At 38.5% G+C, this 26992-nt stretch overlaps 1 long non-coding RNA gene across 1 annotated transcript; it reads left to right on the top strand.

Annotated features, from left to right (window-relative positions):
- The first annotated feature begins 2497 nt into the window (after positions 1-2497).
- LOC121977921 lies at positions 2498-5652 on the top strand. Its single transcript, XR_006111091.1, has 3 exons — positions 2498-3177; positions 4632-4741; positions 5383-5652. It is a non-coding gene; the product is annotated as an uncharacterized LOC121977921 (long non-coding RNA).
- The last annotated feature ends 21340 nt before the right edge of the window (positions 5653-26992 follow it).

The following is a 26992-nucleotide window of genomic DNA, read 5'->3' as shown; positions in this document are numbered from 1 at the left end:
AGTTCACTGTACAAGTTCATCACGAATATAAAGTAAACGTTTAATAAGAGGGGAGTTCGAAGGCTTACTCCTTCATTGTTAAAAATCCATATTCCGGAGATAGTGATGATGAACACATCGTACTCAAAGGGTCTCCCTTCGATTTTGAATATTCCATAGAATCTGACATAAGAGAGCCATATTCCATATTTGCAAATCACGTAAACCATGTCCTCTTTCTTTGAGTAGACATATAGAAGCCCAAGAGATTGGTGGATGTTTTGTTGATTATACAAAGGAATGAGAGATGTCATATATCTTGTCAATAACTTCACTTGGAATTGGAAGGATAGACAACGAAAAACATTCCACACCTTGAAGTACCGATCTTACAAGTTATAATGTTCCAACATGGGAAAGTGTGTGCTTCGTCCAAGATACAACCTTCTTTCTTATGGAGTCAAGAAGTGCATCACAATTTGCAATCCTCATTTTCTCCATTGCTAATGGAATACCAAGATATCGGAAGGGAAACATGCCTTGTTGAAATTGGTTATGTGTAGTAGCTCCTCCCTTAGTTGGTAACTAACTCCGGCCATATATAAGTTGAATTTCATCGGATTTGCTCGAAGGCCTACTTTATCACCAAAAACCATTAGACAATCCATAATGAGGTTAAAAGTAGAAACATCAGCCCTTGCAAACAACAAGAGGTCATCGACATGTGCTATATGTGTGAGTTCCACTTCTTGACATTTTGGATGATAATGAAAAGCACATAACCTAGAGATAACTTTCATAGAACGTGAGAAAACTTTTAAACATAGGTCAAACAACAAAGGGGAGAGAGGATCACCTTGTCTCAAGCCCCTTCTTCCATTAAAGAAACCATGTAATACACCATTTAAACTAACGGAGTAAGAAACCGTGGTTATGCATTCCCTTATCCATCCACAAAATTATTGGGGAAATCCAAAACCAACAAGTGCGAACATAAGAAAACTCCAATCAATCGTGTCAAAAGCCTTGCGCAAATCAACTTTGATTATACACCTTGGAGAAATCCACTTATGAGCATACTTTCTCAATAATTCTTGGGCTAAATAAATGTTATCATCTATGGACCGACCTTTGATGAAAGCCACTTGAGCCAGATCCAACAATATATCTATATAACTTTTGTTAATCTTGCAGCCAATACTTTGGAGATGACCTTGTAGAAAATCGTACAACATGAGATAGGCCTAAAATCCGAAACTCTTGGAGAATGATCAGATTTAGGGATGAGGGCTATTAAGGTGTGATTCCATTGCTTGAGGAGCTAACCATTAATGAAGAATTCCTTTATCGCCTTGATGAAATCAACCCCTATATTGTCCCAAGCCGTCGTGAAGAATTTTGCATTGTAACCATCCGGACTTGGGGCTTTATTAGCGCCTATATCAAATAGATCCTTCTTGATTTCTTCCTCCATGATTGTGGCTTCTAGGGCTGATACTTGGGCTTGAGATAATCTATCCCCATGCAAGGAAGAAACATCACGGGAGGAGAACTTTGGCCGGCCTCACCCAAGAGGCCTTGAAAATATTCCAAAAATTCTTCGACGACTTCATCCAAACTAGTTGTTTGTTCCTCGGATTGTTTGATGAGTGTAATAATAGTATTTCTTTTGTTATTTCGCTTCACCAAGTCATGATAAAATTTGGTGCATCACTTGAGGTAGATACTCTTGGCATGTTGTTGGTAGAAGAGCATTTCCGCCTCCACTAGTATTATTGCTTTCTTTCTTATTGTGCTATAGTCACTTAGGGGCTCTTTTCCATTAAGAAGGGTTCTTTGAACATCTTCTAACTCTGATCTTGCTCTTGATGCTTGCTCTTTGATATGTTGAGAATGAAACTTATCAAGTTCGCTTAGTTTACCTTCCAACCGTGTAAGTTTTGTCTTGAGAGTAAATTGTGCATTGCCATAGACGATGTTGGTGCACACTATAAGAAATTTGGGATTCAACAACACTCAATAGACAATGATTTTTTAAAAAACTGTTGTTATTTTCCATTTAACAATAGTTTTATTGAAAATCGTTATTGTTGGTAGTTTTTTTTTAAATGATAACGATTTTTAAAAAATCGTTGTCTTATGTATGTCAAAAATAATAATTTTTTTAAACTATTGTCAGCTAATTTTTTTTGGCCTACGACAACCGTTGTCTATTAGCGTTACTTACATAGTAATAATAATAATTTTATTAAACTATTATTTATGTGCATATTTGAGATCTAAGACAATGACGTTCTCTTTAAAAAATTATTATGTTTTTTTGCATGCATATTCTTTTAACACCATGCAAACTTAAACTTAATAAATTTAATATTATTAAAAATTTATGAATTTTTAAATCATACAGACTTACGACAATGGTTTTGGTTTTTGTCTATGAAAGGTTTTTATATTTATTTTATTTCTTTTCCTATATTTATTTTCCTTAAGTTTTATTCCTTAGACCTAAAACCTAAAACCTGTTCAAGCCCAAACTTTACCGAGCACCTTCGTCTCCATTGCCAAACCATTTCTCTTCCCCTCTTCCTCTCTTTATCGCCAAAACATTCACTGCCTTCGTCTTCACAGAAGCCTAGATCGCTCGCGAGGCGGGCTGCTCGCGAGGCGGGCTTCTTGCAGCGGCCGTTCGCTGCTCAACCTGGAGTAGCGATAGGGGAGGAAGAGAAGCGTATCCCGGCCATGGTGACCTTCCAATCCAGCATGGGTCCTTCCGTCGTAGTTTATTGCAGGCTCGTAGTTGGGAGCACTGAAATCACTCATCGACAAGGATAAAGGAAGGGGGAAGGACATGGATGACGGCCCTGACGGTGGCGGGCAACTTCGTGCTGTTGTTCTTCTTGACGCCACTCCTGGCATTGATTCCGGCTTGGGCGGTGGGGCCGCCGCTGGTGCTGGGGGGCGTGCTGATGATGAAGACGGTAGTGGAGGTGGAATGGGAGAACATGAGGGAAGCCATCCCCGCCTTAGTCACCATCATTTTGATGCCCCTCACCTACTTAATTATGTAAGACCTCATCGGTAGCATTGCCACCTACATCGTCCTCCGCCTTTGCGAATACATCTACTCTGTTCTCGTCAAGAGCTTCCATCTTCTCCGCAATAGCTCTGCTTTATTACCTTGTTCGATCAATGTGGATGGTAAGCAGTAGATTGAGCTTAATGATCAAGAACCTGTATAACACAATTAACTTTTAAAGTCCAAAAGACAGAAAAAAAAACAGAGCATAGCAGAAGTTACAAATGTTTGGATTTTTTTCTCTATTTTGTGTGTTTTATTGTTATTGTAGTAACTAGTGAATGCTGCTTCTATTGTACTTCTATTGTACGTACTTACACTTTTAAGTTGCTTTGTTCTATTATTTTGTTTCTGGTGGGGAAATTATTGGCACTAGCTTTAACCTTTAGCAAAGTTCCTCCATGTAATTAATTACTTCGCTTTGATGATGTTTATTAGACAGGTAGGCCTTCCTTTCACTATTCAATGACAGAAGAAAAAAATAATAATAATGATACTTTTCTCTATTTTTTTAGCAATAATGATAATGTGCTCTAATTTTTTATGATTACATAGGCATATAATTTATGGAAAACTCTTTAGCCATGACCATTAGTCTTGGCACTATGCATGTGTTAGAAATAATACATGAAACACATCTAACAAGATTAAAATATGCATCATCCAATTAAGAAATAACCGCTTCAATAAAGCAATATATGAAAATAATGACAATTTGTTATTTGTCATTGCAACTTAATCCGCTTATTACCTTATACATAGCTTCTTGTTGTAGACTTTATTATTCTAATTGTAGGGCATATAAACCTTTCTTCCGATAGTAACTTCATTTTTTATTATAGTCCAAACAATTTTCATAAGTAGTAACTTAGCCCCTATTATTTTTTTGCTACAGGTTAACCAAAAAATGTTGAAATCTACTGTGATTATGGACTTGTACAAAAAAAATTGACTGTCTTAAACAAGGTTTAATTTATTCTCTAGTAATCATAGCATCTTGGAGTTACTGTTCTTGATAGTACCCTGGTTGTTTTCAATGTCAAGATTGGGAAAAGGTGACTTTCTAGTAATCCTATGCCTCAAGTTCCCTTTTAAGGACTTTGATTGCTTTTATACAATTTATCAATATTTTGATTAAAAATGTGATTCTTGTCTTCTTTGTGTGCATTAGATAACTACTGTGTTAGATGTATTTTATCTTATCTTGTTTTACTCTCTTATCTTGATTTTTCTTAATGGTTGCATGGTCATAATACAAGTAACTCAATTTTACTAGATGATTCCCTTTTGATTGATACCTCAAGATAATATCAAGCTTAGCGAGATGGTGAATCAGGATGCTATCTCTCTCTCATTTATTTACTTTGTTGATCTTTTTTCAGATTTATCAAGATGAGAAAAGTATTGCTATGTTATTAGTTTTTCCATTATACTTATATGAATATGATTAGTTAGCGCAAAATTAAGTGATTCTTTTGATGATACTATCTAGCTTGATGGTTTAGCAAAAAAAAAAACTTTTCTTCAGTTTCTCGAAACACAACTCCAACTGCTGATGAACTAGTGAAAATTGCAGGTTGAGACTAAAGATGGTTATCTTTTGTCCATTCAACATGTTTATCATGGGAAAACTACTTTGGGAGAAAGGCATGGCCCTTCGGTTTTCCTCCAACATGGTCTTTTCAGGTATTAACTCAAATCCTTTTGATGTAGATGTCTCCCAAATTTGAACATTTGTTCATGTTATTTCCAGATTATTGTTCTTTTGTCTTCTCATGTGAATAGGGTGGAGACATATAGTTCATGAATTCATTTAAGTAGTCACTAGATTTCATCCTTGCAGATAGTGGTTTTGATGTTCAGGTTGGTAATGTACGTAGCACAAGATGGGGCCATGGTCATACTAGTTTATCTGTTCATGAGAAGGTTTCTCTCTTTTTTTTTTTTTTTTCATTTCCTCGATAATACACGATGGGACCATGTTCTCTCGTACTCTTTATATTAAAGTATTTTGATCATAATGTTATGTAGTCCTTTGACTAATTTTCTAGACATATTGGTATTGGAGTTAGCAAGAATCGGCAACGACTAGCAAGCTATGATAAGTTATAGATTTTCTAAACTAGTAGCCCTTTATTGATGTTTATAGTTATTAAATTTAGAATCTTATTCATGGTTTAACACTTTTCATGCCATGTGTTGAAGCCAAAGAGGGGTTGAAATGAATTTACAAAAACTTAAGAGGTTACACCAGCATAACTTTATATCAATCTGTTAGGCATACAATTATGGTTTCTAATTTGTAATATATATATTTGTTTGAGTAGGAGTTCTCAATGATACTGGGAAGAATGCCAGAAAGTCAAAAAATGGAGACTTTAGCAGATTAAGGAGTAATGGGAGCTATAGTGCTGCCTCTTCATCGACATCTAAGTAGAAAAATCTCATATTGTTGTATTGGTCTACCTTTGTTTTATTAGTGTCGGTACTTGCCATTATGTTAGTTGTTTATAAAATTTCTTTAGAATGTTGTAAATATTATTTTTGAATGTTAAAAAATTATATATTAAATTTTATTATCAAATTTGTATTTTAAATGATTTATAATACTAAAAAAAATTTATATTATTTTTTTTGTTTTTTATCTGAAAAAAGACAACGATTTTTTATCGTTGTAAAACTGTTATCTTTGCCTTCAAGATAACGGTTTTAAACTGTTGTCATTGAGTACCCCCTTTAACAACATGACCTTTAACAATTGTTCTAAAGGAGCTACGACAACGACAAAAAATTGTTGTTGTTAGACTTTTTCCTTGTAGTGGTAGGTTGCACTAACAGTCTGATTTTGATGTATGACAAATAGATTAAAGTTAGATGAGTTGTTTGTTTAAACACTTCTACCAAGTGTGTAGGAGTTGACTGGTCTGAAGGACCTGACACCAGGTTGAAATCTAGCTAGGTCCGCTGGGCTCTAGAGCTGGTGGGAAATTCAGCTAGGTTCGTGGGGCTCGATAGCTGGTACAAAGTCCAGATAGGTTCGTGGGGCTCGATATCTGGCGGGGAGTCTGATTGGGTCCGCAGGACCTGACAACCGGTCGAAATCCAGTTGGGTCTGCGGACTTGACAACTGGCGGAAAGACCTGGTGGGGCAGAGGTAAGTCGAGTGACTGCAAGTGGTAAGAAAATGTAAACAACTGGAGGAGAGATCTAGCGAGGACGCGTGCCCCGTTGAGGGAACTGTAGGCGTCGGTCCAACTTAAGTCAATTTGGGAAATCTAAGCTGAGATCTTAACTAGATCCTGCTCTCGGGGAGATAGGATCTAATTACTACTCATGTTCTATTATGTAACTTAATAAAATTAAAATTAAAAGAAAATTTAAATATTAAGTATACTCTTTTTAAAAATATTAATTTAATCAATTTAATTAATTCAAAATTAAAAACATAAATTCAACCTAAACTACAAATTACACCTTAACTAAAACTTAATTAAATTAAACTTAAAGAGAGAGTTTCTAAAGTTTGTCTAACCAAGCAAGAAGAATCAAACCAAATTCACATAAAACTAAAAGTTCAATAATTCAAGGAGAAACTCCAAATTAACTGGTACCTCCACAATAATAGTTTACCCGGTTGGGTAATTATGATTAGTTAACAAGAGATAAAAGTTTAACTTGATCAACTGTACTGGTGAAATTTTGGATGATAGTAGGTTAGGGAAACTCTATCTATGCATGTCTAGGATGATATGACCTCGATCTGGTACATTTGGCTTAGTGGAACTAACTGAAGCTACCCCTTACGAATCCTAACTAGTTAGACCAAAGTTTTGTACTAGGTTCAGTGGATAAGACTATTTGAAAAATCTAGAAGGCATGATTACTCTAATGATGTCCAGGTGACTCACCTAGCCCAGAAGTTTATTTAAATAATGTCTACTTGTTGAACCCAAAGTTAAACTTGAATTTAACATAAAGTTAAATCCAACCCTAAAATTAAACTTAACTCATATCATAAAATTATAGGATTCCCTGATTAAAAACATAGATCGGGTGAGATGATTAAGGATTTAAGATTAAATTAAAATTAAGTTAAATTAAAATTAAAATAAATAAAAATAAATAAAAATAAAATAAAATAAACTAAAATAAAATAAAATTAAAATTAAATTAAAACTAAATAAAATAGAATAAAAGAAAATTTTAATTAAAATAAAAATAAAAACAAATTAAATTAAATTTAATTAAATACCAATATTAATTTAATTAAACACTAAAATTAAAATATAATTAAACATATTTTAATTAATGTATCATATATATAAATTATTAAAAAAATTATTATTGCAAAATTGTTTTAAAAATTATTTTAAAAAATAATTCTTGTGAAAATTCTTTTAAAAATACTTTAAAATGTTATTTTAAAAATCTTTTAAAAAAGTTTTTTTAAAACTCTTTAAAAAATTATTTTAAGAATCTTTCAAAAATTATTTAATTTTTTTTAAAAATACCATTAAAAAAATTATTTTAATTTTTTTTAAAAAAATAACTTAACTTAAAACTTAAATCTTTATTAACAAACAATCAAAATTCAATTAACTTAAATTTTAAACTCTATTAAGCAATTAATAAGTACATAATTAAAATTTAATTATTTAGTCTAACATTATTTAAGATTTAGCTTAGCTTGATTAGTACCCTAATTTAATAAATTAAAATATTAACTTTACTCTAATGCACTTTAGATCAAACTTGAATTTACAAGTTAATTAATGCTTAATCTTTATTTAACTTAATCAACTTTAATTTCAATGAATAAAATTTTTTAACTTTACTTTAATTAAATCTTAATTTATATTAATTAAAGATGGACTCAAATTGAATCTTAACTTGTTTACTAACTTTAACAAATTTCAACTTACAATTTTGTTAATCCTAACTTAACTTTAATCACCAAATTTGTTTAAGTTAAACATAATCAAAACTTAAAATTAAAACTAATACTTTCATTTATTAACTCAATCAGTTAATATGAAATGTAAGTTGTTTTAATCAAATAAGTAGTAAATTATTGGATTGAGTCAAGTAAAAGTTAATCAATAAATCATTGATAATGATTAACTATCATTGAATTAATAATAAATTATTTCATTTAACCTAAAATTTAATTTTAACTTAATACACCTAAATCTAAGGTTATTTTTGATTTATGATTAATCAAACTTAAGTGAACCATCATAATAAGTTGTAAACAATCTATTTGATGAACATCTATATTATGAATAGTAAATTCCCTAGACACTAAAGTAGAACTTCTTATAGCTAATAAAGATAACTAGATGATGCTAGGTTAAGGGAGAGCAAGGGGCATGAAAATGTATTGCACAATTTAATATGCCCAAACCCTAGTACAAATTAAGGGGGAGTGTTAACTTAAGGGAGAGAAAGAGTTCAACTATTTTGAAAATAATTAATTTCAAAACTAATTTGCTTAAACTCTTTGAAAATATTTTTAAAATTTGTTGCAAAGTTTCAAAATTATATGTTTGAAAATTTGAAGTGATTAAACTTTAAAATTTATAAAATTACTTTAAAAATGGATGACTTAGAAAGTATTTTTGAAAACTGCTTTAATTTATCTGTTGAAAACCTTTTATTAAATTATGGATTCAAACATATTTTTAATACTTTTCGAAAACATTATTTTTTAATTTTTTTTTTGTAAAATTATTTTAACAATCTTTCTAAGAAAAACTTTTTTTCAAACTTATTTTTGAAAGTTTTGAAATAATTACTTAGAAAGTTTTGAAAAAGATCACTCAGATATTTTGGAAATAGACTACTCAAAACTTTTTTTAAAAAAATCACCTTGAAAAATATTTTGAAAATACATCATTTGAAAAAAAATCTATTTTCAAAATCATATTTCGAAATTTATTTATTTTTATTTGCCTTAGAAAGTTTTTTGAAAGGTTCCTTGCAAATATTTTGAAAATCTCTTTGAAAAATATTTTTAGAATATTTTAAAAATTTATTCTGTATAAAAATTACTTTCAAGATGTTAGGAAAATTACTTTCAAGAATTTTTTTTGACTATCTTTTACCTTAAAAATCTTTATTAGAAAGTTTTTTTTACATTAACTTTGTAAATAGTTTCCTACAAAAGTATTAAAACATTAAAACAATATATTTGATGAACACCTTTTCTAATTCTTACTTAGTAAATTTTGTTTAAAATTATTTCGAGAAATTTACTTTGAATTTTTTTTTGAAACTTAAAGAAGTTTTTTACAATGCTTTATTTCAACAAAGCTCTTAAGCATGATTCCTTAGAAGTTTTGCGTTAAACTTCCTTTAAAAATATCACTTAGACATTTTTTTTTTGAAAGTCTTACTTAGAAAAATTTGAATATTTGAAAATCATTTTGAGATTTACCATATCTTAAAAAGTTATTACTTTTGAAATATTTTGAAAACTCACTTGTAAAATTTTAGTTATTACTTTTGAAGTATTTGAAAATTTACTTAAAATATTTGCTCCTCCCTCAAATGAACCTGAGCTTTTATTTAACATCACTTGTAAAGTTTGTTTACAGTAATTAGTATTCAAAGTTTCTTACATGACCATAATTCTTTGAAACTTGCTATGTCTTTCATTTTTTTTAATGTATGCCAAGGGGAAGGATAGTGGGTTAAGTTAGAAAAATTGAACTCACTTTTAAAACACTTTATGCTTATTGTATTTTTTTTCTAGCTTTAACCCGGATTGTCACTATATCAAAAAGGGGGAGATTGTTGATGCAAGTTACAGTAACAGTCTGGTTTTGATGTATGATAAATAAGTTAAAGTTAGATGAGTTGTTTGTCTAAACACTTCTACCAAGTGTGCAGGAGTTGACTGCTCTGAAGGACATGCCACCAGGCTGAAATCCAGCTAGGTCTGTGGGGCTCGATAGTTGGTGTGAAGTCTAGATAGGTCCGCGGGGCCTGATATCTACCGGGGAGTCCGGTTGGGTTCGCGGGACCTGACAACCGGCCAAAGTCCAATTGTGTCTGTGAACCTGACAACTGGCGGGAAGACCTGGTGGGTCAGAGGCAAGTCGAGTGACAGCAAGTGGTAAGTAAAAGTAAGCAACTGGAGGAGAGATCCAGTGGAGACGCGTTTCCTATTGAGGGAACTGTAAGCGTCGGTCTAGCTTAGGTCCATTTAGAAAATCTAAGCTGAGACGTTGACTAGATCCTGATGTTTGGGAGACAGGATCTAATTACTACTCATATTCTATTATGTGCTAACTCTGTTTTGCAAGGAAAAATCTATTTTTAGGTTGTCCAGGACTAACCTTTTCTGCAGGGGAGAAAGCTGCTGAAGAAAAGGAGTCCGGGCACCCGGAAGGAGTCCGAGGGCTTGGATCCAGTTTACCTGGGCGAGCCACAGGCAACTAGGCGGTATGGGCACCTGGACTCGAAACTTCATCCACAAGTTGACGTGGAGCGCGTCGATTGGCTATGACACGTGGTCCAAGCGCCTAGAGGGGTTCCAGGCACCCAAACGGACCTATTTAAAGGCCTTCGACCCGGAGCTTTGCAACAACAACTGCAACGATCTTCTTTGCTGCTCGGTGCTCTAAAAAGGCTCCCGCAACGCTGCTACGCTCCACCGACAATTGAACTTCAGCTCTAATTAGTTTTTTTATTGTCTGTAAATTTTTTTAGTTCTTGTACTTGTAATTTGTAACCAATTTTGAATTATTAGTGGATTGGCCAATCAAAGCACTCGGCGAGTGCAGGCCTTGGAGTAGGAGTCACTGAAGGCTCCAAACCAAGTAAAAAACTTGGTCGTGTTAGCATTGCCTTTTATTCTTTCATTGCATTTCTGTTTTTAAAATCGAATTCTCGACGATCGCTATTCACCCCCCCTGTAGCGTTCTTTTCGATCCTACAGACGGGTACCTCCCATATATTTGCCACCAAGTCTTTAAAGCCATCGTGTAATGTCCACATATTATAAAATTTGAAGGGCCTATTGGATCCTCTCTCTCTTGTAAAAGTTGAAACTATGCTACAAGAGTGGTCCAATAGACAACGCGGGGTGGGGGGGTGGGGGCAACGTAAATTCCACATAACTTTCATAATCCGCAACAAGCCATTGTGAATTCATCATAGCACAATCTAGCTTGCAAGTCCATGTCAAACGACACCCGATAGAGCGAAGATCAACTAAACCACAAGTGTCAACAAATTACTCCAAATCATGTATTACATAGTTAGAAACCGGTTCCCCACCTTCTTTGTCTTGGATTGTCAAAGGTGAATTATAATCCCCCATAATGAGCCCAGGTTCCGCAATCATTTCTCTAAAGAGGGTAAGAGAAGTCTATAAGGGTCTCCTTGTTATGATAGAATGAAGACCATATACAAATGTCACCAAAAAAGACTGAGCCATAATTGAGCAACGAACACGACAATGTATATATTGATCCGTTGTATTGAGAACATCCAAAGTGACCCTATGCATATCCCATAGAAGCAAAATACGACCTCTATTATAATAAATGAAGTTATTTTCCATCCCATACCTGAGAGTTTTCTTCGCATAATGACATATAAGGAGTCTTCATTAAGCTTGGTTTCAATAAGTGCTATAACTTGAATTGCCTTGTTTTAGGGTTTTATGGAAGCCCCTAATGTTCCAAGATGTAATCTTCATCGTCCACGAGATGAGCGGTCGCTCTAACCCGTAATTGCCTCCTATTTTGTCGAGTCTCCACATGTGCCAAAGTTGAAGTTGGTGAAGATGGCAGTTCTGCTTCATGTTCTTCTACAATAGGTCCCGGAATCAAATGAGGGATGAAGGTACCATCCGAAATGACAGTGTTCGTGTCCTCCATGCCTAAAGTGACAGAAGTAGTCTCATTTGAATCAATTTGCTCTTGATACACAGCAACCTCCCTAATATCAGCTTGAGTATCGATTGAATTTGATGATGAGGTCACTCTATTCTCGGATAGAAGGGGTGATACCATAGCTGGTTGTGAAAGAGGATCGGATACATTTGGACTAACAAACACTACATGGGGCAGTGATGATTCTATCTCGTTTGGAACCAATTCTTCAACAACTGTTGTAGCTAATGCAAGGTCTTGTTTCAGAACACAATCCATTTGTTGTTGAGAGCTATCAATGGCTTCTGGAGGCCCTTGAGTAGGAATTGATAGCCTTTTTCTATACCGAAATTGTTGCCTTACTCTTGTAGATTGTGAGCGATTGGGACAACAGTCATTTTGTATCGATTTCCAGTCGGAATTCTTGCAATCCTCTTTACAATATCCAAGTCTTCGACAGTCATCACAAAAATCGAGCATTGCTTCATAAATGATCCTTAGGTCAAGTTGAGCACTGGTAGGTAATGTAATTGAAACATCTCTTATTTTCTCATCATGAACCGAGATCTCCACCAAGAGCCTAGCATATGTCAATCTTTCTCTTATACGGGTCAATATACATCGATCTTCCTATCTCTGAGCTAATGAGTTCAAGAACTTTAGGGGACCAATAATCCTATGACAATGCATGAATTTGTACGCAAGCGGGGATATACCTTCCATCCCCATCAAACAAAAAATAATGTGGCATAATCTTTAGAAACAAAGGAATCCCATATGCAAAATATGGTCCCCCAAGTAGAACTTCGTCATGATCTTGCAATGTATCAAAACGATATACAACCCAACCACTTTTGTGCACAAAAAATTTATATGACACTCTCCATCTAGATGCAATGAAAGAGACTTCATTCCTTCCTAGATGCCTCCCCATGAAACAACCAACAAGACAAAATCCAACTGAATCTTCCACAGTCTCAATGTCTTCATACTCAAAACTCAAACGCTACCTGGTTGGTTGAGATTGTTATAATCGGGTCGCCATGTTAGTCTGTCGATTATCCTTGAAGAGGTTGACCCATGAACCATACTTCTTTTGTCCTTAAAGAACTTCTACTTGAGTAATCCTCTCATCAGTAGGTGGAACTTGATCGGCTTCATATTGAACATCAGCTTCACCATCTCCAGCAGTGATGGAGTGAGCTTCTCCGATGAGGTTAGGTAAGCGGGTTGTTTGAGGGAAGGAGGTTTAATTCTTTGGGAGAAGAGGAAGGTGACTTGGAGGGTCACTTGCCAACTCATTTACCACCTCAACATCTTAAGATTGATTGATGTGGCATCATGACTTGAGAAGAGAACTATCCAACCGATATTGCTTGGGGCATTATAGCTTCAAGATTTGATGAGGATGGTAGTGGCTTAGAGCCACCTCATCAGTAGTAACGTCAACGTGAGGAGCATGTCCCAAGCCGAAATCAATTCAAATATGCCACAGTAGCTTCCAAAATTACAATACTTCAATTAATATTTACAATTAATGACCATTAATGCACAATCATTTCCAAGTAGAAACCCTTTCATGCAACGTGGTGGTCGGAGAGAAGCTTTTCGCTGGGAAAAAAACTCCAAGGACGTGTCTTGCAATGAAATTTGCCACAACGGATGTTGCAATGGAAATTTGACCAGCCAAGAGCCTTCGTTTTTTTAGCACCTGAACAGGGGCGAAAGAAAGGGAACCCAAAAAAAACCAAGGAGAAGAAAGCCAAGGAAAATATGAAGAAGAAGGGGAAGAGAGGGACAAATTTATCGAATAGATGATCGATATATCTAGTGAGAAGATAACCCTGATACCGAAGAAGATCACTCTGATATAGCTAGTGGGATTCCCCTTGGCACCATCCAACTCCACCCAAGAAACACCGGAGAAAAGATCGTCCACCATGAGTGGACAACCGCCACCAAGAGGAAGAGTAAACCGGGGAAGAGTCTTCCAAAGTCGTTGAAGAAAAAGCCTAGAAGTCACTCACCTCATCGTGTGGAAGATGACCAAAAATCCTAGAGAGAAGTTAGACCTTCTCTCTCTAGAAAATGGACACCCATGTTCTAGGTCGCACGCATGCTACACTGATGTATTAAACGGGCTGAGAGCTCTTTCATGTGGCAAAAGGCGATTCACTCACCTCAGCAGCCCGCAAACCCGTCCTTAGGCTAACACATAGGAGGTAAATTACGGGTGACTACTAACCATTAGTGCAGGTGGCAAGGTACGGGGGGAGGCATGCTCGGACACATCGAGTTTTGACCCACTGAGAGCTCTTTCACAGAAATAGGTATATATGTATAAAATCTGATTTTTGAGGTAAAGTCTCCCAAGTTGCAAGTCAAACCATACAAGGCAGCTAGGAGTTTATCCTCTACAATTAAGGTAAATTCCTTGATCACCATTCGATACTCTTACAAACTCATGCAAACTATCACACCATCATGCATCACATGGCACAATCCGTCCATTGTGATGTTTACAAAGCATCTCATAAAAATATTACGGAAGACCTAAACCTCCATCGCCCAGCCAGCTCCTTCAGCTGTATTTCTCGACCTGGTATTAGCAGCCTAGTTTGTTTTGCTGCACGCACACTGTCATATCCCGGCTAGCCATTCAAGCCCAAGTCTGCCATCTATGTCTCAGTCAGTTTTATTGCCTCTTCATCATCATGATCAACCATCAGATCGACTGACCATGCATGGAGAATCTGGTCAGCCATTTGAACCGGTCCATCATTTACCCTGTCTAGTCATACAAACCATCTAGCCGATCAACCTCCTCTATCTATCCTCCATTGCTTGACCATCTCCTTTAGCTGTATTTTCCGGCTGGGTATTAGTAGCTCGATTTGTTTCGCTGCATGCACATAGTCATATCCCGGTCGGCTATTCATGCCCCAGTCTGCATCTATGTCCCGACCATCCATTCATGTCTCGGTTGGCTATATGTCCCAGTCGGTTATTCATGTCCCGGTCGGGTATTAGCTGTCCAATTTGTTACACTGCACACACAGTCATATCTCGATCAGCCATACATGCCCGGTCAGTCATTCATGTCTCGACCGATCCTTCAATTTGGAAGTGCTGAAGACTATGGAAGTTTTAGGTCCACAAATTTGTGGACACGTATCTGGACCTTCCGAAATAACCAATCCACATCCAACGTAATGTCTTGGTACTGACACCTATTCCTTGCTTTCCACATATAGTAGATTAAGCTAGAGATGCCTAGATGCGATGCCTTCATCTTCCAGCCACCACCCTTGTAATGTCTTCTAAAAATCTGATGTAACTCCTTAAAGTCCTTCGAAGTTTTGTTTGATGTCCAATCATCGCTTCACTTTACACCAAAGCTCGCAAGCCACCGAGCATTCAAAGAAAACATGATGATTCGATTCCATTTGTTGTCGGCACATGACACACTCCTTGCTTGGTTCATACTCCATTCTATCCTTGGTCCTCAACCTCCTATGAGCTAGCATCCATAGTGTGGAGCGATGCTTTGACATAATTTTCGGCCTCCACAGCATAGACTTCCATGGAACTTCTGGTCTCCTTGGCATGAAGAAATTGTATCAATTTGTAACTCCATTTCCTATTCCAACAAACCAATCCATCATTCTCATATTTGTCTCTCCCACACCACTTGATGCCACTAGTATTTTGCTTCGGATTTCTAATAGCCTCTTGATTAAAGGAGAGCCCGACTTCTTCTTTTGCCATGACAAAAATCTGCACCCTTCATATTGTAAGATCGAAAAGAATTTAGATATCTCCACAATAGTATGATATTGTCCACTTTGATCCTAAGACCTCATAGTTTTGCTCTTGATCTCTACCCAAAAGGGTTTATTCCAATGGAGATATCTTTTCTCTTATAAACCATTATCTTTTTCATGTGTTTTCAATGTGGGACTATGTTTGCAACCTCGCAACCCTAACAATTCCCCCCTCAAACAAAGGACCATAGGCTTCCCACGTCCGATCCTCGACCCACTAGGTCTTCCTACCCCTTGGTCCACCCGACCTACTAGGACTTCCTTGCCTAGGCACAACTAGGACTTCTTGCCTGATGTTTGGTCCTCTTGATCCAAATATAGGATCCCCCACTTTCTTTGTTCGAGGTCAATATTATACTCACATGGTTCAATCAGATCATAGCTCTTGTGCATAGTCAGCGGTTAAACCTTCTGACAGTCCGGGCTCTGATACCAATTGTAGGATCGAAAAGCATTTAGATATCTCCATAATGGTATGATATTGTCCACTTTGGGCCTAAACACTCGTGGTTTTGCTCTTGGGCTCTACCCAAAAGGCCTTACTCCAATGAAGATATCTTTTCTCTTATAAATCCATGATCTTTCCCATGTGTTTTCAATGCGGAACTATGTTTGCAACCTTGCAATCCCAACATGATCCGGCAGTAAGGTCGGGGGACCCCCTCTGGAGGCGAGTCAACGCCACGTGGAGGTCAAAAGTCAAAAGGGTCAGCATGAGTTCCGGCCGATTGGAAACGAGGTGGGTCGATCGGCCGAACGGGACCGAGCGGAATCAAAGACAGCCCGACGGGGAGTCGGGTTTCCGAAGTTCATGGTGAACAAGGTCGCCTGGCCGAGCGGGTAGCCCGCTCGGCCTAGCCGTAAAGCAGCAATGCTGTGAAGGAACAGTCTCAGTTGAGCACGCGAGGGAGTGGAATCTTCCCGGTCGGACCGATACCTACGCCCAGTCGGACCAATGCTTGCCGAGCGGATGGACGCTTGGCTCGGGGAAAAAGGAGACAAGGACAAGGGGACATTGAGGAACATCTTCTGACAACAGGCATGTTCGACGACCAGGCCATACGCAGAATCCTACGACGGAAGGTTCCGCTGTCCCATCAGAGAGGTGCTCAGACTATAGCAGTATGGTGTCAGGCATGCTCCTCTGGTAAGCTCATACTAAGGTATGGTAAATGACACGTGTACGCCTCGACAGGTGTGCACAAGCCTCACTAGAGCTCTATATAAGAGCCCACAAACTTCACCGGAGGTATGCGATCTCTGATTCTGGAAGCCATTTCATCGTTTTCCTCTTGCCTGACTTGAGCGTCGGAGGGTCGTCGCCTGGAAACCCCTCCCGACCCGACTTCTTTGCAGGTTCGCCGGAGATTTGCGCAGCCGGTCGAAGATAGAGGAGAGCGCCACGTCCCCAGCGTCCGTCGACTCAGCGTTCGGACAGGATCACAACACATATAATGTTTGTGTACCCACTTAACCCAAAGCGAATTAATTTTTGCTCGAATATTCCATTATAATTTGCTCAATAATGTTTCATTCCATGCAAGAAGGTCCCGGAGCCCATAGCCTCCATCGTGTTTAGATAAACAAAGCTTAGACCATGCAATGGGCGGGTGCTTTGAGGACCACACAAATGTTCGACAAATATCTTTTATCTTGTCAATCACACCACTAGAGTAGGGAGCATAAAAACTAAAAACATTCCATACCTTGAAGGACCGCCCCCACTAGCTCTAAGCGCCCGACATAGGATAAAGTGTGTTTCGGCCATGAGTTGACTTTCCTTGTAATAGCTTTAAGAAGTAGCTCATAGTTCACAATCCTTAGCTTCTCCGAGCCAAAGGGATGCCCAAGTTTCTAAAAGGAAATTCCCCTTCTTGAAAACCCATAAGTTGTAATAACTGATTCTTCAAGCTGGTGTCCATACTTGCCATGTGTACTTATGTATTTTGTGGATTTTCCCTAAGGCCCGAGATCCCTCCAAAATGATTCATGCAATCCACTAGATGTTGGGTAGATGTCTCATCTACTCTACAAAATAGCATTAGGTCATCGACATATATAAGATATGTGATACCCACCTCCTTACACATAGGATGAAAATGAAATGAAGGCATCATGGAGGTTGCCTTTAGCTTTCTTGAAAGAACTTCTATGCAAAGTTTGAATAGAAGGGGAGAGAGTGGATCTCCTTGCCTTAGCCCTCTTTTCCCACTAAAAAATCCATATACACCACCATTCAATGATATAGAATATGATACCGTGGATATGCATAACTTGATCCAATCACAAAATCATTGGGGAAATCCAAAACCAACGAGACCGACCATGAGAAAATCCCAATCAACCATATCAAAGGCCTTCTTCAAATCCACCTTTACCATGCATCTAGGGGGAATTTTTTTGCATGCATGCTTCCGAAGCAATTCCTGAGTTAAGTATATATTATCTTCTATAGAATGCCCTTGAATAACACCACTTAAGCCGGGCCCAATAAGAAATCCAGTACATTTGATAACCGGTCAGCAAGCACCTTCGATATTACCTTATAGAGGATATTACAACAAGATATCGATCTATAGTCCGAAATCCTAATAGCATGATCTCCCTTTGACACTAGTGATATTAAGGAATGATTCCATTTCTTAAGTAATATACCATGCTGAAAGAATTCTTGTACTGCTTCCACAAAATCCTTACCAATAATATCTCATGAAGAAGTGAAGAATTTTGAGCTATACCCATCCGGACCCAAAGCCTTTCAACATCTAATATCATTTAGGGCGACTTTAATCTTTTCTTCCTCAACCAACTTACACAGATTCTCAAATTGACCTCTTGTAAGTTTCTACCCCATGAGTGAGTTACTGTCTCATTCATCACACATCTCCTTTTGACCAAGTAACCCATGAAAATAATCAACAAACTCCTTAGCAACTTCACTTATGCTTGTGGTTTGTTCCCCGTCTCTTTTATTGAGCATAATGACAACATTTCTCTTGTTGTTTCTCTTTACCATATCATGGAAGAATTTTGTGCACTTGTCCGAACTCCTAAAGTAAACGTTCTTTGCCCTTTGTTGATAAAATTATCTTTCCACCTCTGTAAGTAGGGTAGCTTTCTTCCTCACATGACTATACTCTAAAGGTTTGACCACCATTAAGAATACCCCTTTGCTTCTCCTCAAGCTCAGCTTTTGCTCTTTTTGCTTTCTCCGAAATATGACCAAAATGATTTTTGTTTAACTCCCTCAAACACTTCTTTAATTGGAACAATTTTGTCTTTAGGATGAATTGCACATTGCCCATCACTGGGGATGCCCATGAATCCCCCACAATCTTCAAGAAGTTCTTGTGTAATGTCCATATGTTGAAGAATTTGAATGCTCTATTTGGAGGCTGGTCCTTGGCTAGTGTATGAACAATAGTGCATGAATGATCCGAGAGACATCCGGGGGCAATAAATTCCGCATATGTATCAAAATATGTTATTAGACAAAAAGAGTTTATGAAAGATCTATCCAACTTACAAGAAACATTACCATTTGACCATGTAAGACGACATCCAATAGACTGGAGATCCACTAAGCCACAAGGTTGTGCAAAAATCTACATGTCTCTCATTTCATGATTTGTGACCAGAGAGCCATCTTACTTTTCATGTATAGATAGGAATGAGTTGAATTCATCCATGATCATCCATGATCATCCAAACATCTGAAATAGTGTCTCCTAAATCTGTAAGCGCTTCCCATAAAGGTCTTCTTGAGATAATAGAGTGCAGCCCATAAACATAGGTCACCAAGAATCCTTTGCTAGAAATACGACAACAAACATGATAATGTATATTTTGTTCGATGGTCAAGATAATATCCATATCTACCTTTTGTAAGTCCCAAAGAAGAAGTATACGATTATGGTTAGAGAAATCAAAGTTATGCGCATAGCCCATACCTGCAAATCTTCTTTGTAATATTGGACTTAAAGAATCTTCATTGCTTTGTCTCCATTAAAGCCATAACTTATATATCTTTTTGTTGGAGGAGGTGCTGCACTCCACCATGTTTTAGGGGCTAATGGAAGTTCCTAATGTTCTAAGAGGCTAACTTCATTTACCACCTCCTTGGGTTGCTTGTGCCCGTAGTCCTGTGCCAATCGTAGGAGCTAGTGTGCTACTTTCCGTATCCCCACTTGCACTTGATGTTGTGGTGGGCAAAGAGAAAGATGATGTCTCCGATACCGTGTGAATAATCTCACTTGTTGCCCCATTTCCTTGAGATGCCATGGAGGATGAAGAAAAGGAGGAGGATGAGCTCCCTTCACTTGAAAGTACCAACCAGACTACTTTTGGAGGTTGTGCTTGCTCAGTTTCTCCAAGGACTCTATCATTTGTTTCCACGTCTTGAGGGGCTATTGTTGTGGCATTTGGTCTTCTTCTTGGCGGCTTACATTCTCACCATTGTGATGCACAATAGCCACTGGTAATGGACTATTCATCAAAACAATTGCAAATTCTTGTTGATCAACCGACACCTCAACATTTGGTCTTTGTTTCATCGGTCACCACTGTTGTCTTGTATGGTTTCTATATCTTGTTCTTATTCTCCCATGACTCTAACTGATTGAGATCTCGATCTTCCATATCCTTACCCATTTAGATCAGTTTGTCCATTCTGTCCAATCTGATTTTGTTGCTATCCAACCAGTGCAACCCTTCCCCAGCAATTCTCCTCTCGATGACCCAACTTGTTACATGTTTGGCAAAAGTCTGGAACCATTTCATATTTAATTTTGAGATCCACTTGAACACTAGTAGGGAAGGTGATGGAGACTTTATGAACACATTCACCAATGGTCGGTACTTCCATCATGAGTCATGCATATTCTAAACGTTCCCTCGTCCGTGTCAAATTGTCGGTGTACAATGGCTTCCCAACATCCGATCCAATCTTGCTTAGCACTAATTGGCTCCAACAGTCCGACGAAAGGCCATGAATTTTTATCCAGGCTAGCACAAACCTTCCATCCTTATCAAACAACAAACACTTGGGCATTATCTTCAAAAACATCGGAATACCGAAGGCAAAATAAGGTCCTCCTTGAAGTACACTTTGACGATCTTCTTCTTTATCAAACTTATACACTACCCAACCATGCTTATATAGGAAGAATATGTGAGGAGTCCTCCGTTGAGAGCCAATGATTCGGACCCTATCTTTGCCCGGATGATGGCCCATGAAGCATCCAACCAAACAAAACTACATTGCATCATCCACGCTATCGATATCATCAAATCAGAAGGTTAACCTTTCACTCTTTGCTTCATAATGGTGTAGGTTCATAGCCAACTTAGTTTTGCGATTGTTTTTGAAAAGACCAGCCCAATCTTGCTTCTTTGGTGGCTGCTCCTTCCTCCCAACATTCCCAACATCATTGTCTAGATCTGGCTGAGCATTAGGTGCCGAAACTTGCTACTGTTCCACCTCCGGCAATGTCACCTCCTCCACCACCGGTAGTGGTGGTGATGGAGGCCTTCCTTGGGTGTGAGGAGGTTGGAGAGAAGGCCCTATTGTGGTGCGTCCATCTCACTAGGTGGTTCATTAGCCACATCATCATGATGTTCCAAATTAGCCATATCCGGTTTGTCCACTTGTGCTTGCCACATAGGATGCTTCCTTTGCCACCTCATCTTCACATGCCACCTATCTAGGCCCATTTTGACCAGAGTACCTCTTGGACTTTCCCTACCCTTTAGCCATGCATGAAGAGGCAACCAGCTGCACCTTGGAAGTAGCTCACCATCCAAGTTGGCCAATGAGGAGCCTTTGCATTAATTCTGTTTGAGTATTGGTGGGGAGGGCCATCCTTGGCTGGAGAAGATGGCCGGAGTCGGCCTAGTTCGCCGGAGATGCCCAAAAGTTGCTGGAAACACCAAAAGTCGAAAGGGAAACTTATATGACCACTTACCTCAGTGATTAGGCTTCAAAACTCCTCGAGAAAGTCCCCCACAGTGTATGGAGGACACCCAAAGCAGTACCAAAGGCCCCTCCTACCAGTGAGGTGATAGGAAACCACCTCCGACCATGTTTAGGGGCTATCCGTATGCAAGAAAAGTAAGAAATTCTAGAGAGAAGTTGGTGTTGGTGCAGTATCCCTCAGGTCAAGGGTGACCTGGTTAACCAAGCTGAGTCTTGGTTAGGGTTTAGATGTTTGACAATAAGATATTGATCGAAGAAGAGTCATGTAGGTCAAGGTTGACCGGATACTTGACTGGGAAGTCCTAACTGGCAAGTTAGGCAGAAGGAAGTCCTAGTGAGTGAAGCTAGGCAGAAGAAAACCCTAGTGAGTGAAGCTAGGTGAAAGTCCTAGTGAGTGAAGCTAGGCAGAAGAAAATCCTGGTGAGTGAAGCCAGGTGAAAGTCCTAGTGAGTGAAGCTAGGCAGATGGAAAACCCTAGTGAGTGAAGCTAGGTGAAAGTCCTGGTGAGTGAAGCCAGGCAAGGAAGGAAATCCAGATGGATCAAGGATGATCGGACATCTGGTGTTGGGAAGTCCAAGTAGGTCAAAGGGATTGACTGGATACTTGGCAAGGAAGGAAGTCCAGATGGGTCAAGGTTGACCAGACATCGGGGGAAGTCCAAGTAGGTCAATGGAGTGACCGGATACTTGGCACGACGAGAAAAGTCCAAGTGGGTCAAAGGGATTGACCGGACACTTGGTGGGAGTCTGGCAGGTCAAGGGTGACCGGATGCGAGGCATGATGTACCAACAGGTCAAGGTTGACCGGATGTTGGTTAGGAGGTTTAGGACTTGGTTTTGGGCAAAACCAAGTCTGGATCGATCCGTGGATCGATCAGCCGTGGATCGATCGGTGGATCGATCCATTCTTCCAATGAGAGAGCCTCCGGATCGATCCGTGGATCGATCGAGGTCCCCGATCGATCCATCTTCGCACGATAGGCGCCGGATCGATCCGTGGATCGATCCGGACATGCTATTTCGAGCGACAGGCGCTCTGGATCGATCCGTGGATCGATCCAAAGCCTCCCCGATCGATTCAGAACATTTGAATCGATCGGGATCCGACCGTTGGCGTCGATAAAGGCCGCAGGCGCTCGATTCCTTCGGCATCACTTCTCCGATTCACTTCAGCTCTTCGCCAGCTTCTCCACAGCTCTCTACAAGCACGTGATCGCCAGTTCTTGAAGGATCTTGGAGGCTTTCCAAGTCAAGAGGCGGATCCATTGCAAGAGGAAGAAACTAGGGTTAGGGTTTGCACTCATTGTAAGCTTGTAAGCTTCTATTTCTTGTACTCTTTCCCTCTCTTCTTGTATTGAGTCTTGTAGGGCTTCTCCGCCTTTGGTAGTTACCATAAAGGAGAGTTTATTTAGTGGAGGGTGTGTGCGTGGTGTGGATCCTTGGATTAGTCACCTCCTTTGGAGGTGGATACCAAGTAAAATCCTAGTGTTAGCGTGGTTGTATTTGTTTCTGTATTTTCCGCTGCACATCCAAGAAGAAACAAGCAACGCCAAGCAACGAAGCGCACGCGACGAGCTATTCACCCCCCCTCTAGCTACTTTTGGTCCTAACAAGTGGTATTAGAGCGAGGCCGCTCTTCACCGGAATCATCGCCGGAAGGGTCAAGCATATCAAGAAAAGCTAGAGGGTGAAGAAGTTGGAGCAAATTCTTCAAGTTCAAGACCTCATCAAGCTCAACTTCAAGATGCAATTCCAAGATGGACTTGGATTTGACACAAGGGTGGCTCCACCATACACTTCCACAAGTTTTGATTCTTGGAGATCAAGAATCGAAAACTTCCTTATGATGGAGATAGAGCAATGGTTTGCTCTAATGGAAGGCTTCAAAGCTCCAACGAACTCCAAGGGCAAGCTTCTAAAGAAAAGCAGATGGAGCTCGGAGCAAATTCAAAGGGGCGAGGCAAATGACAAAGTGACCAAGCTTTTGGTCAACTTATTGCCTAGCCACATCTTGGCTCAAGTTGGAGAATTCGAAGATGCCAAGGAGCTTTGGAGCAAATTGGCCAAGCTTCATGAAGAGATCCCCTCCACTGTACGAGATCAAGAAGAATCCAGAGAGGGAGACTCTTTGGAGCAAGACCAAGAGGAGGATTCCGAGGTTGAGAGATGCTCAACCTCCGAAGAAGAGGAAATCCAAGAAGCTTCATCCTCAAGGGAATGCAACGAAGGGAACAAGGAGGGAGCATACTCCTTGTTTCATATTCAAGATGATGAAGCCTCCACCTCTAGGATTGAGGGGGAGCAATCCTTGATGACACCGGATCAAGAAGAAGAAGAAGCTTCTACATCCGGGTCAAGAGAAGGAGAGGAGGAAGAAGCTTCTACCTCCACAAGTCAAGAAAAATCAAATGGAGGTGAATCAAGGTCCGATCAAGAGGAAGCTTCTACCTCCGGATCCAAAGAAAAAGATGCCACCCCTACAAGTAAAGGTATAAATATTTCAATTAATAATAAAAATCATATTATATGCTTTGAATGTAGGGAACATGGGCACTACAAGAGCAAGTGCCCTAAATTAGCCAAGAAGAAGGGCCAAGTGGCACAAAAGGGCAAGGTGAAGCCCAAGGAGGCCATCCCCAACACAAAGAAGAGCAAGGAGCACATTATATGCTTCTCTTGCAATCAAAAGGGGCATTATCGTAGTCAATGCCCCAAGGGGAAGAAGAAGGTCAAGGCTCAAGGAGGCACTAGTCAAGGGGGAGCCTCCAAGGTAAAGAAGAAGGTAACATTTATTGAGCCTACTCCTTTACATTATGGTAAAAAGCATGATAGGTCTAACTTTTATCATTTTAATGCAATTTACCATAAGAATAGAAAGCATGAGGGCCTTAAGGAAAAGCATGTGGCCTTACATGCTAAGACTATCACTCCTAGGGTTAGGAATGTAGGTAAAAGTCTAGGCAATAACTCTAAGGATTTTAGATACAAGCCTAGAAACCAAAATGCTCATGGACTTAATGAAAAACCAAATTCTAAGGATTTAATGATAGAAAATCAAGTCTTGAGATCAAGACTTGATAAAATGGAAAAGACCCTAAAAAGGATGGAAATTATCCTAAAAGGACAAAATGAGCAAAACCTAGGGCTAGGAAAGTCAAAGCCATCAAATAGCCATAGAGGTTTGGGATACAAACCAAAGGCTAAGAGGGATGTGCCTAGTTATCATAGGGTTCCATATAGTTATGGAACAAACCCTAGGTTTAGTGGTCAAGTCAAGAATACTAGGGAAGTCATCCCTAAGAGTATTTTTGCAACCAAAGTGACTAAGACTTCTAAGAAGTCTAAGAAAGTCACTAACAAGGTCACAAGGGAGGCTATCCCTAGGGTTGACCTAGAAAATGTGACCAAGGCTTCTAAGAAGCCCAACAAGGTCACTAGGAAGGTATCTAGGAAGTTATCCCTAGTGAGTACCTAGAGCATCCAAGGAGCACCAATAGGTGTTGGGTTCCTAGGAGCATCTTCTCTACCCCATAAATGGGTTAGAGAGTGTCAACTCCAATTAGAAGGGTAGTTAACCCAACTTTGAGGAAATTGACACTCAAGGAGCATTTTCAAGGTTTTTGTTAACCTTTGAAAATGAAATGGAACTATTATTTACTCCTTGAAAGAGTAAAATGTGCCTAGTGGTGAAAATTTGATTTTAATCTTAAAAGGCACATATTGGGAAATTCATAAGAGCTACCAAGTTGGGATTTTGGTATGTTCTTAGGAAATTTAAGGCAATCCGGGCCTTAACTTTAAAGTGTTACTCTTGTGGAAAAATGAAATATGCCAACACTTGAGGAATATGCTTAATTTCAATTGGCATAAATTAATCAAGGGAATTAGAAATGCCAATTTAGGTTTTGGCGTTTTCTTGACGCACTTAAGGGCAATCTAGATTTAAGTTGTAAGTTTAGCTAAGGTTTTAAGGATACTTAGATAGCTAATCTAGGTATATTTTATTTATGCTAAATCTTGCCATGATTGTTTGCCCATCATATGCCATGACATCATGTCTACTTTTGCATTCATGACTTATTATGAAAAATACAAAAATACCATGTCATGACATTCATACATCATGTAGTTATAGGATATTTTTTTTGAAAATTATTTCCTTTTGATGTATGCCATAACATTATCATGCATTAGTTTAATTTCTTGTAATTAAGGATAAATGGCATTTAACAACACTTATTAACAAGTGACATCCTAGGTGGATGTTTAATATCTTTGAAATGCCTAGATAGATATGTATGATCCCTAGAATAGGGCAAAACCAAAATCTTACATCTCACAAGGACTATAAGATGACTTGTATGTGTTTTAGTGCACATTAGATACAAGTGAGATGTTAGGAAGATGAACAAAACTCAAAATGTTGATTTAGTGCATTCTTTTGAGTTTTAGGCTCATCAAAACACATAGTTATGTGTATTCCCATCATTGGGAAAGCTAATGTACAAGTCATGTGCATTATGCCCAAGGAACATGATGGGATATTGGTTTTGAAAATGTTTTTAAAATGTTTTTGGAAAACCTTAGTGAAGGCTATCTTTTGATAGTAATCACCATTGAATAGTTAGACACAAACTTGAAGAAAACACTAAAGTTTTTGTAAGTTTTCAAGTTTGTGTCAATCTTTGAAAATATGATGTATTTTCATAGAAAACTATTTTTCCTTGATAATATATGCCCTAAACAATGTCTACACGAAATTTCATAATTTTTGGATTTTTGTAGAATTTTCTAGGGGTTTCTGAAGTTGACTGAAATGGAATTTCAGCAACTATCAGAGCTCCGATCGATTCATGGATCGATTGGAGTGCCTGAATCGATCCATGGATCGATTCAGAAGGAAAATCTCCCGCGAGCAGAAGCTCGCTGGATCGATCAGCCGATCGATCCAGGTAGTCTGAATCGATCAGTGGATCGATTCAGAAAGGTTCAATCGATTGGAACCCAACTCCAATCGATTCAAGTTGCTGATTTTGGCTGGGAAAGCCTGATTTCAGCACTTTGAACCTATTTTAGTCTAGGTAACTATTCCAAACTCTTAAAATACATTTGTACACATAAAAAGGGTGTTTTCGTGTTGAAAACAAGGATGGAATGGTAAAGGAAGGCTAAGTTGAAGTTTAGGTTGAGGTTTGTTTCAAATTTTGAACATTTGAACCTCAAAACTTCTAAATCTGGGTTTCCTAAAAGTTTAGGGA

This window comes from Zingiber officinale, chromosome 4B (genome assembly GCF_018446385.1).
Source record: "Zingiber officinale cultivar Zhangliang chromosome 4B, Zo_v1.1, whole genome shotgun sequence".
In the NCBI taxonomy this organism is placed as follows: Eukaryota; Viridiplantae; Streptophyta; class Magnoliopsida; order Zingiberales; family Zingiberaceae; genus Zingiber; species Zingiber officinale.
This window is presented reverse-complemented; position numbering and strand designations above follow the sequence as displayed.